This window comes from Amia ocellicauda, chromosome 23 (assembly GCF_036373705.1).
Source record: "Amia ocellicauda isolate fAmiCal2 chromosome 23, fAmiCal2.hap1, whole genome shotgun sequence".
Taxonomy (NCBI): domain Eukaryota; kingdom Metazoa; phylum Chordata; class Actinopteri; order Amiiformes; family Amiidae; genus Amia; species Amia ocellicauda.
In genome coordinates this window covers 7287660-7303300 of record NC_089872.1, presented here as the reverse complement: position 1 = coordinate 7303300, position 15641 = coordinate 7287660, and the positions used below count along the sequence as shown (strand labels likewise).

Genomic DNA, 15641 nt, shown 5'->3' with positions numbered 1-15641 from the left:
TACTCTGCACTAGTAATACCAGGCAGCTAGTTTCTGGAAAACAACTTTGGACGAGTTCTGTACAGTCCAAAAATAGTCCCGGAGTCTTAAACAGCTGACAGTGGAGAATGGAAAGCTGTTCTGTGTATCCGAAGCAATGGATCTATCTTGGGGACCTTCATCCAGCAGTGGATTGACAGACTGAGGATGAGCCGATATCGCTAAAGTGCATAATTACACTTTTACATTGAATTTATTCTCATACCTCAAAAAATACTCGTTGTAAATATCTATTTTCTATGATAATCTAAAATTGACAAAACAGGTGCAGACATCAAAGAAGCAATTCAAATTAAAAAAACTGCTGAAAATAACACACTACATGGCCAAAAGTATGTGGACACCCCTTCTAATTAGTGGATATAGCTATTTCAGTCACACCCATTGCGGACGGGTGTATAAAATCAGGCATATAGTCATGCAATCTCCATATACAAACGTTGACAGCAGAATGGGCCGCACTGAAGAGCTCAGTGACTTTCAACATGGCCCCTTTCCAATGTTCCCATATCTAGTGGAAAGCCTTCCAGAAGAGTGGAGCAAAGGGCGGACCAACTCCATATGAATGCCCAGGATTTTGGAATGAGATGTTTGATGAGCAGATGTCCACATACGGTTGACCATGAAGTATAACTAATTAATTGTAGTGTGCCAGAAAGTCCTAAAGTAGGAGTTTTCAAACCAGTCCCGGAGTACCCCCTGGCCTACTGGTTTTTGTTCCAACCTAGGTCTTAATTACTAAATCAAATTGTATATGGCTTTGTTAGGTCAATTAAGGATTCAATTAAGCAATTAAAACCTTGGTTGGAACAGAAACCAGCAGGGCAGGGGGTACTCCAGGACCGGTTTGAAAACCACTGTCCTAGAGCAAGCAAATATTTGAAGTAAATGTTTTTCTTTGTGAAGCCTATGTCATGAAATGCCTTAATTAAAAATGTAATTGCCAAATGTAAAAGGAGACTTTGTCAGCACGGTTAATAATAAAAATGGTGTGTGGTGAATTTTTACTTTTTGTCTTCATTTTGTTTGAGTCTGCATATTGCAAGGTAGTGTTTTACATGATTATTGGTTTACATTAAATACTATACATAAAGCATTTAGGCCCCAACATCTATAAAGAGCCCCCTTCCAACATATGAATAATCAACTTTTCCTACAATGCAATGTGTTCTACATTTGTACATCATTCAGTGACTCCCAAAGCCCAGGTATGGATGTTATTTGAATAATTATTGTTGTGTAGCAGCGTGTTTCTTTCTGAATAACTCATACACATATTAATGTGGTACTTATAACTACAGTTTACTCAGTATTTTACTTGATGCTTATTTTAATTCAATTCAGAATTTAGAATCATTTATAGATTGCTCATTTATATAGGAGTTAATGTCACCATCTGCTGGGTTCATCTTGTCTCTAGTATTCACATTTAATGTGAGATATAAGATACATTTAGTGTTGAACCAAGGTTCTGATTCGAAAAGCTCCGAATTATCCATACGTGTCCAGCTATTCCTAACAATCACTTAACATTCACAGCCATGGTCTATATATTATTTATATATATAATGGGTAAGTCTTAAATCAGAAAACATGATTTCACATGTTGGACTGTTTTTACAATGAAAATAATTTTACTTCTCTATATCTTCAATAACCCACCTCCCATTTGAGGGATCCTGGTTATAAATAAGCCAATCAAAACAATTTGTTATGTGAGTTATGTGAAAGTGAACTTTTATTTCAAAATTGAATCGAATAAAGTTTCAATACTTGATTTTATTACAAATGTTCATATTCTGTGAAGGGACAGGGGAGATTGTTGGAATTGCATATTTCCACATATTCAAATCATTTTATGTGAAGACTATGCACTAGGGCTGGCAGTGCTCCGGCTAGCTCTGGCTCCGGAGTGGCCCCAGAGATTCAGCTGCAGCTCCAGGCCGGATCTGCAGCTGATGGAGAGCCCCTGCTCCGGGTCAACAGCCACACAAAAGGGATCATTATTTATAACATTTCCACTTTTACTTCTCTTATGAAAATAACTTTAACAAAAACAAAAAATTAATAGCAAACATCTGTTTAAGCATTCAAACGTGAAAAAGTAGAAAACTGTTAAGATGTCTGTGGCAATTAGGGTTGACAGCCGGACAGTATTTTTTTGGACTGCCTGGTATTTTTACACTACAAGGCCAACAGTATGTGGACACCCCTTCTAATTAGTGGAATTGGCTATTTCAGCCACACTCATTGCTGACAGTTGTATACAGTGGCTCTCAAAAGTATTCACCCCCCTTGGACTTTTCCACATTTCATTGTGTTACAACATGAAATCAGAATGGATTTAATCAGGAGTTTGTGCCAAACTTTCCTTCCTTCCTAAAACCTGCTGGATGTGGCTCTCCAGGACCAGGGTTCGAGACGCCTGCTGTAGATCAATACTAAGTCTCCTGCTAGAGGGCTTTTTGTTTTCTTCATACTTTCACTACAGGCTTCCCAGATCTTCACCAGCACTTATCCAGGACTCTGTAAACCTAAACTGACATCAAACCGAGTTGAAAGTCAGTCTCACCTGATCACTTTCCGCGAGTCCTGCGCTCTGAGCTTCGGACTTTAGTTGGAGTCCGCCACACTCCTGCCAGCCCTCTCCTCCTGCAGGAGAGCAATCAGTCACACCATCAGCAACAGTGCAGTTCATATCGTAGCGCTTTTTAAACGGCAAACCCAGACTGCAAGACATACCCTAAGGCATGACAGAATCGTCAGGTGTGCCCAGACCTCTCTCACATCTCCTGTATGATCTCTGGATTCCCATTGTGCCCTTTTGGAAGTGCAGTGCCAAGCTGTTGGGCAGGGATGTGTTGAGGTGTGCTCCTGTTTGAGCTTGCCGTTTTGTATTACCTCTATATGAAGGCTTTTGTCTTATATAAAGTATGGTTGGATGTTCGGTGTATTGGATAGCAGGGTGCACAGAAGCCACATGCTGTCAGCCAGTGGAAAATGCAATGTATGTATACACTCACCTAAAGGATTATTAGGAACACCATACTAATACTGTGTTTGACCCCCTTTCGCCTTCAGAACTGCCTTAATTCTACGTGGCATTGATTCAACAAGGTGCTGAAAGCATTCTTTAGAAATGTTGGCCCATATTGATAGGATAGCATCTTGCAGTTGATGGAGATTTGTGGGATGCACATCCAGGGCACGAAGCTCCCGTTCCACCACATCCCAAAGATGCTCTATTGGGTTGAGATCTGGTGACTGTGGGGGCCAGTTTAGTACAGTGAACTCATTGTCATGTTCAAGAAACCAATTTGAAATGATTCGACCTTTGTGACATGGTGCATTATCCTGCTGGAAGTAGCCATCAGAGGATGGGTACATGGTGGTCATAAAGGGATGGACCTGTTCAGAAACAATGCTCAGGTAGGCCGTGGCATTTAAACGATGCCCAATTGGCACTAAGGGGCCTAAAGTGTGCCAAGAAAACATCCCCCACACCATTACACCACCACCACCAGCCTGCACAGTGGCAATAAGGCATGATGGATCCATGTTCTCATTCTGTTTACGCCAAATTCTGACTCTACCATCTGAATGTCTCAACAGAAATCGAGACTCATCAGACCAGGCAACATTTTTCCAGTCTTCAACTGTCCAATTTTGGTGAGCTTGTGCAAATTGTAGCCTCTTTTTCCTATTTGTAGTGGAGATGAGTGGTACCCGGTGGGGTCTTCTGCTGTTGTAGCCCATCCGCCTCAAGGTTGTACGTGTTGTGGCTTCACAAATGCTTTGCTGCATACATCGGTTGTAACGAGTGGTTATTTCAGTCAAAGTTGCTCTTCTATCAGCTTGAATCAGTCGGCCCATTCTCCTCTGACCTCTAGCATCAACAAGGCATTTTCGCCCACAGGACTGCCGCATACTGGATGTTTTTCCCTTTTCACACCATTCTTTGTAAACCCTAGAAATGGTTGTGCGTGAAAATCCCAGTAACTGAGCAGATTGTGAAATACTCAGACCGGCCCGTCTGGCACCAACAACCATGCCACGCTCAAAATTGCTTAAATCACCTTTCTTTCCCATTCAGACATTCAGTTTGGAGTTCAGGAGATTGTATTGACCAGGACCACACCCCTAAATGCATTGAAGCAACTGCCATGTGATTGGTTGTTTAGATAATTGCATTAATGAAAAATTGAACAGGTGTTCCTAATAATCCTTTAGGTGAGTGTATATGTTGCATCATGTGCACACAGGGGATCTCAGAACAACAGCAGCAGAAGAGGAACAGAGAGCTCTGATGGTTTAGGCAGCTGGAACAGTGAATACACAGTGTTAGAGGCAGCATAGGACATCATTAGTTAGATCAGACCTGTTGGATCATATTTACTACTCTGTAATCCAGTCCTGGGCAACCCTGCTAAAACCACAGTGCAAAAGGCAGGAATCGCTTCATTCATACCTTGTCAAGATGTGCAGCTTTTTCCAGGTCATCAAAGCTGGAGGTCTCTCCTTTCAAGACCAATTCCAGCAGACTTTCCTTTACTCTCCCTTTACGTTTTCCTGCAGACCACATCTCTCTCTCTGCAGCTCGGCAGCAACACATTGCATCTTTTGCAGTTCTTTCTCCAGCCTGCAGTTGATCTTGCTCTTCTCCTTCAAGTCTTCAGACAGCTGCTGGATCTGCTGCTGCTTAGAAATCAAGTCCTTGCAGTGCCATTTTTCATCATCCAGGACCTTCTAGAGGTGGGCAGTCAGCTGTTGCATCTCAGCCTGATCTCTCTTGCGGGTTGACAGCAGGGACTGGGGGGAGAAAGATGCTTGTATAATATCTGTCACTTGTTAAAATGGCAGCTTTTATAGAACACTTTCTTTGCCGATTCAGAATGGAATTGCGGCTTTTCTTGAAGGTGGCAACATCTTCACAATCTAAACTTAAAAAAATAGAATGCAATGAACACAAAGTATTGTGTTCCCTATTCATCATCATCATCATCATCATAATAATAATAAATAATTTGTTACCACATATATACGCTAAGTTGTGATAAAAGTTAACTTAAGTACATCGACATTAAACTGTGCTCTACAGCACAATAATTGAGGAAAGGGTCTTCTAATGAGTACGTGGGTATGGGTGCTAATTATCATTTTGCTTAACAGTACTATCACTATGAAAGCACTGAGAAACCCAGTGTCAATGCCACAGCCTCTTCCTACATCAGCCCCATAATCCTTTTGTGCTGCCCAAGGCAATAACAGTCTGGATACCTTTACTTCCTGCTTGCTCGATCTCAGCTGCTCTGTCAGACTGCTTACGAGTTGTTCAAGGCTGTCCCAGATGTCCTTCATTTCCTCCAATTCGCACATGGTTGCAGCCAGCATCTGGTCCTTCTGCCGAGACAGATCATCCCCGGCTTCCTTCACTTCCTCCTCCTGTTGGCACATGGCCGAAGCCAGGAGTTCATATTTCTCCTCCTCCAGAGTGTCCCTCTCTTGCTTTACTTCCTCCAGTTCCCTCCTGGCTGAAGCAAGTTGTTCGTCCTTCTCCTGGACCACAGCGTCTCCGTCTCTCTTCACTTCCTCCAGTTCCCACATGGCTCCAGCCATAAATTCATATTTCTCCTCTTCCAGAGCATCCCTTTCTCTCTTTACTTCCTCCACTTCCCTCCTAACTGAAGCAAGTTGTTCGTCCTTCTCCCGGACCATAGCGTCCCTGTCTCACATCACTTCATCCAGTTGTTTCCTGGTTGAAGCCAGAAATTGTTACATCTCCTGAGCTTGACGTCTGTGAACAGTTGTACAGTATATGTCATTTTCTTGACATCTCTACATGCTGCTCAAGGAAGACAAACCACAAGAAGGGGGATATCTAGCAGCTGTGAGAAGTGACTTATTGGTTGGTTTAATTTCAGTTTCAGTCATTTGGAGCAAACTTCAAAGTAAAAAGAAATCCATTTCCATCTATGCTGTGGAGTCATCGCTTTCAATAGACCAAACTTTAGTGACCCTGTGGCTGATGATCAGTAGGGTTCGTTGGGACAAACACTTGCAAAGTAGTGGAAATGACCGACCCCCCAAAACACAACAGTATTAATAGCAACAGTATTAATAAACATGTGTTTCACCCCTAACCTCAATTGATTCATTTCCTCCTCCATGGAGGTCATCTTCTGGGCTGATGACTCTTCAGTCCCCTGGCCCCACAAAGGCCACAGACAGAAACTCCTCTGGCCTCTTCCCCAGGACCACCGGCTGTACCGCTGTGTAGTTGCCACTCAGAAGTCCTTGCTAAAACAAAGCAAAGGCAAAATGAGGAAAAATACTTCTAGGCATTTAAGTGAGCCTCAAGACATTAAAACTCTGATCAGTCTCCAGTCCAGTTCTTTAAAGTGTGGGGTCTTGGTGTAAGAAAGAGAAAGTCTGGACCTGACCCTTCCACCAATATCACAGATGTATTGATTTACTCACACAAGGCGTCCGCGTCACACCGAATCCCGACGCAATCCATGACGCTCCTCGTCTCCACAGATTTGGGTTGTCCGGGACCAGGCTCCCCGTGGCTCCCCCTTCACCAGCTCTGGACTCCCCAGGCCGGACAACACATTCTCTCTGTCTGGTATCCATCTCTAAATCAGAGCTCTCTACAAGACCTACTAGTACACATTGTTAGGTTTTTATTTATCTATGTCTGTACAATTGTTTAGGACTTTAACACTGACTAAAGGTCTATACATATGTCCTATTGAAATAGAACAATGTTTCTCAATTGTCTCATACTGGTACCATATACATATGTTCTATGGATATGTTTTAATTTAGATACACATAATAAATAATACATTGAAAACCACAGGGTATATTTACAGGAGAATAAAAGGCAAATTACCATAATAGAACGTGACCTGAAATATAGAACTCGGGTCCAATTGTGACGTCATAAGCCCATCCCGCTGTGTTAATAAGAGGCTGGTCTCGTTGACAACGCCACTGGACGGAAGCCTCAGAGGCACAATAATGTTACTGTACATTGTTCTAGAGCGCACCGGCAAAAAGCGAATTACATCAGTTGTTTCAAATGAATGGTTTATATAAAACAACATTTAATTGTTAATCTTAATTCAAGGCTCGATTTGCACACATTACAAGTGGTTTAAACACAATAAAACTAAGTTGGTCACACTTGCCGTAAACCACAAGAAGTCGTATGTATTAATGTATTACACATTTATTTAATGATGAATGATTATGGAGTATGCAATTCAAAAATACTTTGTTTTAAAGCGTAATAATAGAAATGTAAATCTGTAAATGCATACACAAGAAATAAAAAGGAGTTGTAGTACAGATAAGGTCAGTAGAGGGCGATAGTGTGTTCCTGTCTTGGGCAACACTAGTGCTGACCGAGGCTGAGCGTCTTGCATTAGCAACCTGATGCACAATCTGTTTTAACACTCATTTTAGGATGCTAACAATATACTGCCTATGCTATATACTAACCCAAAATCTATTTCTGCATCTCCCGTTTTCATACTTACAAATAGCAATATGAATGAAATGCTTAATTAGTCCCACCCAGTCAGTGATTTGCGTGCACTCATTCTATCGCTGGCCCACTGCGGGCCCGTGTGGGAATATTTTGTCGCCTCATCCCCTCATATATAATCTACCCGCATATTGATTGAGCAGTGGCACTGAGAGACTGCCATTACAATATCAGACACGATCATCGGTACTAGCAGCCTGAAGAGTGTGGCTCCACGGACAGGCCGGCTCTCCTGCTCTAGAAGCGCACAGACGCTGCGGCCCTCGGAGGCGAGCTCTCCTCGCATTGCTCGGCTCTGGACGCGGACCAGCAGAGCCACTTCTCCGCACAGAGGCAGAGCCAGTTTCCCGCTGAGAGACTGCTTTACAGAGCTGCTACAGCATCGCAACGGCGCGGCGCTTCAAGAGCACTGAATACAAACCCGAGTCCATTGCGGGTCATCCAGCATCCGAGCCGCTGCTCAATGCGCAGCTACTGGTCAGCGCTGCAGGGATTGTCCGAAACTACAGCTGCATCCCCCCAGACACAGCCAACAAGGCCATCATCCCCAGGGCCGTGTCTGTCCATTTTGCGGCCCCAATCAAAGCTCAGTTTAGGGGCCCCTCCACCTCTACCTGTCATGCCAATTTTCGCGTCCCCACACACACCAGTGTCTGCCACAGTCCTGTGTCATTATATGGGGGGTAGAGTATCATCAGTGACTCGAACTAAAGTTAAAAAGGGAGAGAGAAGGATTTTCTTACTTTGGAAAACTTCACATTGCGCTTTCACTGACTGAAGCTGGCAGAGGTACGGTGGCTCAAATGTGTCATGAGGCCGAATGAAATGAGCGTTTGTAAATAGACAGACGTGCGATTGGGTGTGTAGGGCGCTATAAAATCCGGGTTGCGGAGAACAGACAGAATCGCGGCATTCAGGGGCTTTGATCCGCTTTCTGAAAAAGTACGAGGAGTCTTCAGTTTTATTGTTCAACCAAACAGTAGCACTAGTTACTACACAAATACAAAATAAAGGTAGTAATAATAAATACACAACACAAACTTAATAAAATACATATTTAAAACACGGATGTGCATATTACATTACAAATGGTTTCATTGTTATAAAGTTTCCGACTTAAAATCCCGACTTTAAAAGGAGCATTTGAAATACACTTTTTAGATTCAAATATATATTTTAAATAACTATATATAAATGAATCAGTTTCTCTGTTGTGATTGTTGTTTTGAAGTTTTACACACGTGTGATTTCAGTGATGTTGTGTGTGCAGGCCCTGTGCCACAAATACCGACATGACTGTCTGGCTTTAACGAGGATCGGAGCTGCAACACTTCTTACATGGAGCAGAAGGTATCCTGTCAATATGCCACGCACATTTCATCACAAGCTTTTAATCACAAATAATAAGGTTACTGAGGAAAGATTGTCATCAAGTTATCTTTTTGAAATCACTACTTAATCTGTGCTAAAAACAAACAGCGCTATAATAAACCATACATAACATATATAGTACGTATTCAATTCAGCAGCGACATAAATAAAACCTGATCACTTACTCTCGTTTGATTGAGATCGATACTTCATAATGTCCTACACGGGTCCAAAACAGCCTTTAATTAAATCATCCAGTTAGCCTCGGCAGTTGTAGTCTTTTCAGCTCTTTAATCTCAGCCCTTTTTATGGATAATTCCGGCTACATGGTTGTAACTAAGCAGCTTCCTATAGAAACTACACTGTAAAAAATAACTCTATGATTCTGACAAAGAAAATTTAAGTTTACATTACATGAATATTTCTAGTTCCACAGTTAATTTTAATTTGTTCCACAAACATCATATTCAGGGGTAAATATTGAACATATCCAGCTGCATTATCTCAGCTCAGTGTATTGGAGCACATCCATGTACTTGTGAATATGATGTCACATGTGCTTGTGACTGCGGCTGCGCAGAGTCACATGTCAGTGAGCGAGCAGCGGATTGGATGGAATTGAGTTCGATCTCTTCACCCGCTGACGAGCAAACAAGCCGAGTCTTTCAGCAGGTGAGACACGCATAGACTTTCAACTAACTTATTGATCATTACAGCACATTTGATACTGCTAGTCGGCTAGATAGTTTTAATACATATATTTGATTTAAATTGTTATGTTACAATGCCATCTTAATCTGTGCCAAGATGTGGTGTAGTCATGTTATCAGCTTCTATCTAAATCAGCGGTTCTCAAGCTCTTTACAGCGCGTACCACCTCAGGCAATATTTGTCTCTCCAAGTCGCAGCATTACGACGGGGGTTAAAATCCAGTAGCGTAGGCCTACCCTCAGCTCCGCACAGTTCACACAGGAGGCACATTTATTCCTAATAAGAATATGATTTATTGTTGACTGTTGTCAGCCATAGCCACGATGTACAAAGGGGTAACACTAGAACTGACACTTAAACTCTTCCACACAACTGTCACACACACATACACTGATGTGTGTATATATATATATACACACACACACACACACACATTGAGTACATACGTACATACCATGTGCACTTGTCTCAATAACCTTCTCCACTTATGGGTACTACTTCTCCCCACCAGCTCTATTGATTTCACTTCCTTAGGATTTGAACACATTTTTGCCAGTTTCTCGATATTGAGCAGCCTGTGTGATGAACAGTTCCTGCTCACGAGATTCTTGCCATCCATAAAATGTGGCCGTGAAAGAACAATTATTAAAATGGACAGAATGGCATGAGCAGGTGTGTGTGGCCACAGACAAAGTGCTGTGCATTGTATAAAAACAGGGCTGACTTTTGACTGGGCAGATCCAGAATGGGAGAGGTGCTTCTTAGAGATCAGTGTTGAGGAGCAGTTTCTGCAATGTTTTCCAGCACTGGAGGAAGAAACAAACAAAATATAGAGACTTTTTATAAAATGTTCTCAGAAGCCTTTTCTGTGTGTCATTTTGAAACAAATCATTAAATGAATACCTACAAACCACATCCATTACAGACACTTAGTAATTATTGTTTTTTGGAAAATGCTTAAAATAACTGTCCAAATCTGGATGGATGGACAGACGGATGAAATGGGAAGCGGTCTCTGGTAAAGTGCAACAAGATTAACTTTTATTCACCGATTAAAACTATAAAACTATAATTAATAATGAATATTCCAATCCGGTAGCCATGAATGTTAAGCAAATAATCTGGGCTGTTCAACATTATTATTTTCTGTTTAACTTGCTGAAATGTGAAACATGATCAGTTTGTGTTTGGAAATTGTGAGGTAATCTATGCCTATATTGGAAATATTATTTTCCCTCAAACCAGTAGTCTTATTCTCGGCAGGGTGTCTGAGGCGAGGCTGAGGAAGCTGTTTCCAGCTCATGACATCCACGGATGGAGCAGGATCTCCTCCAGGGTCGGCGGACTGGCAGCAGTCATGTTACAGCAGCTGCGGATCAGGTCACAGCAATCTGTCAGGAGGGAAACAAGGGTCTCTGCTCTGGGCCAAGATGAGCCTCCGAATATCAGAGTCACCTCTGTCTGAGATCAGGTGAGCTGCACTGCAGTTATTAGTCAGGCAGGTATTTCTGTGCCATTGAGATCATGTACATTGTGGGGCATGGGATTAAATGTACAAAAATGTTTGAACAATGAATACTAAAATTACTTTTATAATGATCTTAACTAACACACAATAGTCGGCGGGGGTTACTTTGACTGATACGGCAGTTACAGTATTTGTTTAGGCTTGACCTGTGTTGTATAACATCAGTGCCATGGGGAGTGTCTTCACAGGGTGTGAATATATTGCTTGTCACTCGGCATGGGGTTGTGCAGTTAAACAAAGTCCGTCTCCGCACCCCTCACCTGTTAAAAGCCCACTGGGGAAAGAAAGCTTTCCCTTTTTAATCGCGCGGCCATCACAGATAGGGTATGAGCCGCACAGCAGGACATACAGGAGAACTCCCACTGACCACACTGTGGCAGGAAGCGCCCGGTACAGTCCAAGCCGTACTGTCTCAGGGGCAAAGACCTCAAGAGTACCTAGGGGAACAGTTAGGAAGAAAAGTCTGCTAAAGGATGAGATGACAATATATAGAGAGTCCGTGGCTCGAGTTACCATAGCTAAGCTAAGAAAGACAAAATGTCTGTATATTCAGAATATTTATATACTGTTTACTAACTAGACAGACACGTATGCTTGTTTGTATTCCATAAACACAGGGAAACTCATCCCTATGAGGCAGCAAAAAGATTCTGAAGAATCATAATTCCAGCGATGATTATTAAAACATGCTTAATTCCAGTGAGATCCCCAAACACTGCGGATCTCCAGTCTTCACATATGAAGTGCCATGAAAGACTGATCTGAGGGCATCGAGCCATTTCTCTGGTGGCATCCATGCCTTCTGTGTGTGAACACTGTGCCGCTGCTCCCCGGCCTGTTCTCTGTAGAAACCCTCCTGCAAGTGACTCGCCAGTCCGAAGGCAATGAGTTTGAGGCGGTGGATGATGGTCTCCACAATTATGTTCTCCATCTTGAGGTCCCGGTGTGGCAGTGCTGAAGTGCCTGCACCACCTGCCATAGGAAGTCCTTGGCCATGGGCTCCTCTAGGTGGCCGCCCTTCTGCATCATAAGGTCGTAGAGGTCCATGCAGGGCACGGGCCGCTCCAGCACCAGCAGGCAGGACTCGGGCTCAGTGAACAAATCCAGCAGTCCAACCACACCGGGGCAGGATGGGGCAGCAGACACCTGCTGATGGAGCATAGCCTCCAAGGGCACTGGGTCCCTCTGCTGAGGCTGGAGAGAGAGAGGCAGGATAGCAGATATATCAAATAATAACTATAATCATCATCATCATCATCATCATCATACAAGTGCACTGTTTAAACTACAGACAGCAAGCAAACTCCACACAGACGCCAGAGCCCGGGTTGTTTTTTGTTTTTGCTTAATCCACATTGTATCATATTTAGATCATATATTTCTTATTTTCTAAATTTGCCATGGCTTAAAATATAATATTGCCACCTTTCCGGTCTCGAATTACAGAGGAAGCTCGTATCTTTGACTCTGTTGCTTGTGTTTTGTTTGGTAAGAAACCTGCTCACCATCGTTGCCCAGTTTTCTACAGACTTGCGATTGATGCATTTAACTGCCACCTGACAGCATTAATGGAGAGGAAAGAAACAGAAAAACATGATATTAAGTTGTCTATTACATACACTGTTAATGGCACTGTAGTTTCAGAAAGGAGGCAAAGAAATTGAGTGAAGATCTTTACTGGCAGATTGTCTGCTTTCCTGATCCCAGCAGAGATCGAGCCATAACTCCCTGTCCCTAGCAGCTCCCCCTTCTTATATAAGTCTGAGAATTTGTCTGAAATAGAAATGTGCCAGTGGATGTGGATTTAAGAACTAGACATTCATTATGTCACACACTTGTATAGTTTTATAAACATCTAAAGCATTGCAGGGAACAGTGCAGGTCTTTAAGGAAACGTTTGATTTTTTTGTGTAAAATGTTGTGTGAATATGATCACACTCAGCAGTGGGGAAGTTGGCCTTTTTTGAGAACAAGGTCTTTGAGAAGTAAGTGTCATGTCAAGGAGACTCTTGTTTTGAAATGCCTAGTTTTGCTGAATATTTACAGCCCAGTGCAATGGTAGTTATAATTAGTGATGTCAAGAGATCATGCTGACTGGAGCCGTGCTCTCCCAGCTGTAGAGCTGTACACCTTGGATACATGCAGGTCCTGAAATGCCAAATAGTGTTGGAGATCCAATACCTGGATTTGGAATTGGTTCTTTGACAGGATGTGCATGTGTGCTAAATATTGAGCATGACTGTCTCTAACCCTCACAGTCTGGTCCCAGCTCCTCGCTGCTCACCTTCGGGTTTCTGCTGCTCACCCTGGCAAGAGGATCCGTTCTCAGGGTGAAGAGGACGTCCAGACGTAGGTCTTTCCAGTTTAGCTTTTTTGCTCACAGCAGGGCTGCTGTCACTCACTGAGCACACCTCTGGCCTGATCACCCCTGCTCTGAGTCGCTGCAGGCCTGTCCTGCACGGCTCTCCCTGTGGGCGAATTCTGCTCTCTCGCCTCAGGGCTGCTCTCTGCTGCTCCTCGCTTTTGCTGCTTATCTCTTGGCTCTCCTCTCTTGTCACTCCCAGAGCTGTTCTTCCTCCGTTTCCTGCGGTTTTCCCTAACCTCCTTCCCCTTCTCTCTGACTGCTGTCCTGCCATTTCTCGTCACTCTGGACGGGCAAGCTGAGGCAGCCATCATTGATCAGTCTATTAATTTGTAATGAAGTTTTTTCTGCACATTGCACTGCCACATTTGTCTACAGATAAACCTAATCTGGAGATTCTACATCTATAATAATTATTATTGTTATTATTATTATTATTAATAATGTAGCGTTATGTTGGGTGTATTTTGATAAGAGCATTTTAGCTCTGAGCTGAAGCACTGATCTAAAGAAGACCTCTCCCCCCAAAGTTATCAGATTTCCTTAACTCATCAGCATGGAACTGGTTTACATCAAAGTGACAGTTTTGGGGAGGATGGCACCGAGAATAGGCCAAATAGTTTGGAATCCTGCTATGAGATGTCTGGAGAAAGGGGCCTGTAGGTAATAAAAAACTCTTTGAAATGAGTGAGAGCCGAAATTCAGACACAGAGCTACGAACCCGGGCCAACCGGCATTTCCAAAAGATGGCATGGATTAACATCAGTCATAAATCAAGCCCCCCTCCAATAGGACACTGGGGGCTGAAACCGAAATCCAATCTCAAAAACTCAAGAACCAATCACCTATTGATCTGACAGACTATAAAGAACAGCGCACGGCCTCTTTCTCTCTCTCTCTCACCTGAACCAGAAACTCGCTGCCACAGCTCAACCTGTAGCTCTGTTGCCAGAACCGGAACCAGAAACCAACTAAGTCTTTGCCGGCAACAGAAGAGTTAAACTGGGAGAAGGAGATTGAGCCGTACGGAGAATTCTTTTAAAGGACTTTACAGACTGCATGCCCGCCTGTGCCCACCTGATCAGTGGAGTTTTACAGCTGGACAATCGACTAAGTCGACTGTATACGAAAGTGTCAGTCATTTAAATAGCTATTGAGTTTAAGAAACTTGACCCTTGGAACAAACAGGGCCCTGCTTTCCTCAAAGACTTTGTCTTCAAGTAACTACGGTGGAACCCTGCTTACAAAGAAGATTTTGTGCACAACCTTGAAGCCTTAAAACCAGTGGAAAATCTGTTTGGAAAAGACTCTACATTTGCGAAACCCCAACTTCCAGGTGCATCGACTGAGTGGAAGTTCTTGGACAAAGCCGAACCGGACTGCCTTTGTTCCCAACCACACGGACCTCGTGCCGTGTGCTGTTATCTGAGCCCGAAGCCAGAGAGGCCTCTCTGCGACGAAGTTCAGATAAGTTTAACAGTTTGGAGTTCATGATTCATGATATTTGAGAAATCAATTAGAAATGTTAATCTGTGATTCATAACTCTAGAATGTGTAATATCATTTAGTTTTCTTAAATATAAATGTGTGTTGCATTAAACTGTTTTGTTGATAATTTTAGAAATAAAATCTGTCAACGCCGAGAAATATTTTCTCATTCCTGTTTAACTGTTTAGTCTGAAATTGACACAAGTTAATAGACATTAGATTATTGGTGGCCCTGCCTATCCTTAATCATTGAATAATAATCAGTTAAGGGAAATTGTGGTAACAAGTAATGATAGGATCTTTCTCGGCACCTAAACGTAAATGAGACTGATATATATATAACAAGAAGTTACCTGACATAAATACTAACCTGCGTAGTTATTTAATGTCTGACTAACAATACTAATGAGAGACTCACCTTCGTCTTACTAACCAGTATTGTAGTCAATGTGTTTATAACCTTTTTTGTTTAACGATTTGTGTGTTATCATATGCGATCCCATGGTCTTTGATTTGGTCACGGAAGTGATTTGTCTTTGATTTGTTGATCTAGAGTTGAATTTTCATTAGTTTTTCCCGTTTGTATAATT

The 15641-nt window shown here is 42.6% G+C and overlaps 1 protein-coding gene across 2 annotated transcripts in view; it reads right to left on the bottom strand.

The window, feature by feature from the left end:
• Positions 1-9252, bottom strand: part of LOC136719143 (homeodomain-interacting protein kinase 2) — a 30029-nt gene extending 20777 nt beyond the window's left edge. The window contains exons 1-6 of one of the 2 annotated variants that reach the window (XM_066696988.1): positions 9148-9252; positions 6517-8298; positions 6181-6336; positions 5317-5791; positions 4508-4848; positions 2612-2691 (exon numbers count right to left, since the gene is read on the bottom strand). The gene's annotated coding sequence lies outside the window, so the exon portion shown is untranslated. Of the gene's footprint in view, positions 1-2611; positions 2692-4507; positions 4849-5316; positions 5792-6180; positions 6337-6516; positions 8614-9147 lie in introns of those variants that run through there. The other variant, XM_066696989.1, reaches the window with a different exon arrangement.
• Between the last annotated feature and the right edge of the window lie 6389 nt (positions 9253-15641).